The sequence below is a fragment of the Cannabis sativa genome, chromosome X (genome assembly GCF_029168945.1).
Source record: "Cannabis sativa cultivar Pink pepper isolate KNU-18-1 chromosome X, ASM2916894v1, whole genome shotgun sequence".
NCBI classification, from domain to species: Eukaryota; Viridiplantae; Streptophyta; class Magnoliopsida; order Rosales; family Cannabaceae; genus Cannabis; species Cannabis sativa.
The window spans coordinates 35,243,195-35,246,418 of record NC_083610.1 but is presented as its reverse complement, the minus strand read 5'-3'; positions in this window follow the sequence as shown (position 1 = coordinate 35,246,418).

The window sequence follows — 3,224 nt, the reverse complement described above, 5'->3', positions numbered from 1 at the left end:
CGTGACCAAGTTCCCGACCAAATTACTCAAATGTTGGGAAGGTAATAATTTAATGACTATTTATGTAACAAATTATTTAATTAACTATTGAATTGAAATGCTAATATAATTTTTCAAACAGAGCATACAAATATATAGGGACATCAAATATGTTTATTGGCCCGTGGCAAGAAATTTCACTAGCAAATCGTCCAAGACAACTTAAAAACCAAGAATGTGGTTTTTATGTTTTGAATACATGACTGACATCGTAGCACGTGGAAACTCCAACCGTTACATACAAGATCAAAAAGTTGTAAGTTTTAATTATTAATTATAGTATTTATTATAATAACAAATAAGATATATGTATAAACTAATATAAATTTTTATTTTTTTTAACAGTTTGGAGATAAGTAGCAATACAATCTAAAAACTGAGTTGTTACCAATATAGCGACAGTGGATAGAACGGTTTATGGCAGTGATTCACAATGGCTTGGACGATTGATGCGGAAAGGTCTAAGAATTTTTCTTCCCTAGCTTATTTTTTTAGGTTAACTTGTAGTTAGATTTATTAACTTGTTAATACTTGGACTAATTTTACAATATTTGTGTAATATTTAATTACTTCTATGAAATAAAATTAGGTATTTTGGCCAATCCTAAAATTAATTTAAATAATATTTAATTTACCTTTTTAAAAAATAAATATCTAATTTAAATTTAAATTAAATAAAATAATATATAAATTAATAAATATATAATTTAAATAAATTAAATTAAATTAAATTAACTGAAAAAAAAATAACCCTTTATGGCTTTTGGCGTCGGTTCCTACGAGTATATATGGCGTCGGTTATTAGCTAGGAACCGACGCCATATTTACTCTTATGGCGTCGGTTCCTAGCTAATAACCGACGTCATAGGATACTTAATAGCGTCGGTTGTTTTCAATCCTACAGCATCGCTCTTATCAGCGTCGGTAGCGAATTTTGCTAAAACCGATGCTAAAAGGCTTAAAAAACCGCCTCTAAAAGTGGTTTTTGTAGTGATGGAATCACCTTACATGAGCCTCCTGCTAAGCACAATATGACACACTCCACCATTAAGGTAAAAGAATACTCCATAGATGAAATACAAACATAAACTAAAGACATCCACCTCTCATGAAAACCCAACTTGTCCATGAGGCAAAGAAGAAAATATCATTCAACACAATCATATGTCTTAGACATTCCAATGTGAGGGGAAAAGCTCCAAACTTACTTTTAACTCTACACTTATGATTAACACACTCAAAATCAATCGTAGCATTATTAGTATTCAAATAATCAGAGACAAAAATACTTAAAATTTTTCAAAAATAATCAAACCAAAAATCTAACAAATAGTATTTGTTATATAGTCATAGCAACATTTACACATTACAAAGTCTAATTGGCTAGAAGCACATTGGAACTCATAAATTTTTGGAATAAGATTCCACCAATGCCGTCCTCTACATTTATTTTACAAAATTAAGGCAAAAAAACACACTCCTTAGGACCAACCATATCCCGTAAAAACCAGCGACATTAATCTCCAACAAGTTAAAATAAAATAAATACATTTCATTCAAATTAAATAAATAAATACATTCTTGTTCCAGATATAGCGTGTTTTCCCAAACATAAAATACTATAGAATAGGAATCAGACAAATAAGCGGTTTCTACGGCTCTGACCATCGAGCTCTTGAACTTGTCACCTCCAACCCCTCAGGTGCCCGTCCCAAAATTAAAAATAAGCGGTTTCACTTCGAGAACGTTTGGCTGCAGGACCCAAATTGGAATCATGTTTTAGACCAGTCTTGGACTAGACTCCCAAACCAGAATGAACCCATTCACAATTTGGTTGCTACCCAAAACGCTTGTGCTCAACACCTCAATAACTGGAACCACAAAAAGGACTTTAATTTTAAAAAGCACATCAGCGAGCTTGAGAAGCACCTCGAAATAGCCCGCTCTGCTCACATTTGGGACGACAACACTATCCGGAACATTAAAGAGCTCCAATCTAGGTTAGACTCACTTCTCTACAAAGAAGAAACCTATTGGAAGCAGCGTGCGCGGACCCAATGGTTAGCTCAGGGGGACAAGAACACCAAATTCTTCCACCGCTATGCCTCTCACAGAAAGAAAACTAACAAAATCCATCAGCTTCACTTGGCCAACGGCGGAGTCGTCTACGATGAAGAGAGCATGTCCGTGAGATGGAATCCCATTTTCACCATCTCTTTACATCATCGAATCCCTCGGCGGAAGGCGTGGCTAAGGCTTTGGAAGGAATTGAAATTTCCCTTTCGAGATAGATAAATCCTTTAAATTTGAGGATTTCTCTTTGGAGGAAATTGAAAAAGCCTTTTTCCAGCTTCCCCCTGATAAAGCCCCCGGACCTGATGGTTTTAATTCTAATTTTTACAAAGCTAATTGGTCCTCGGTCAAGAATGATGTTCTCGAAAGCGGCGGACTTTCTCAATGAGAACGGGGACATTACCTCTCGACACAACCCTCATCACTCTCATTCCCAAAGTAAAACAACCAACCACACTTTACGAGTATCGTCCCATTAGCCTACGCAATACCATCTACAAAGTTATATCGAAGACTATTGCAAATCGAGTGAAGCTCGTTCTCAACAACTTGATCTCTCCCAACCAAAGTGCTTTCCTCCTTTGATAGACTCATTTCGGACAACATTATTATTGCTCGGAGGTAGCGCATTCTATAAAACTCAAGACTAGGGGCAAAAAGGTTGGATGGCGGTCAAACTTGATATGGCCAAAGCTTTTGACGGAGTGGAATGGACCTTTATTGATGCTTTATCCTTCGAAAATTCCAATTCCACCTTAGCACTTTGCCCATTTGGTGCTCTCCATGCATCTCCACGGCTTCTTTCAAATTCAATCTTAATGGTAGGATTTTTAGGTAATGTTTCCCCGTCAGAGGTATTCGTCGGGGTGATCCCCTCTCTCTCCTTATCTCTTTCTCCTGCGTGAGAAGGCTTCTCCTCTCTCTGCGCCGGAAAGAAAGAGATAACTCCCTCACGGCATTAAAGTCGCCGGAGGGCCCGGCCATTTCTCACTGCTTTTTGCGGATGACGGTTTCCTTTTAAATGGGGCTTATCAACTCTTGCAACGCCATCAAAGAGGTACTCGAAGTTTATGAAAGGGCCTTTGGGCAAAAAGTTAACTTCCAAAAATCTT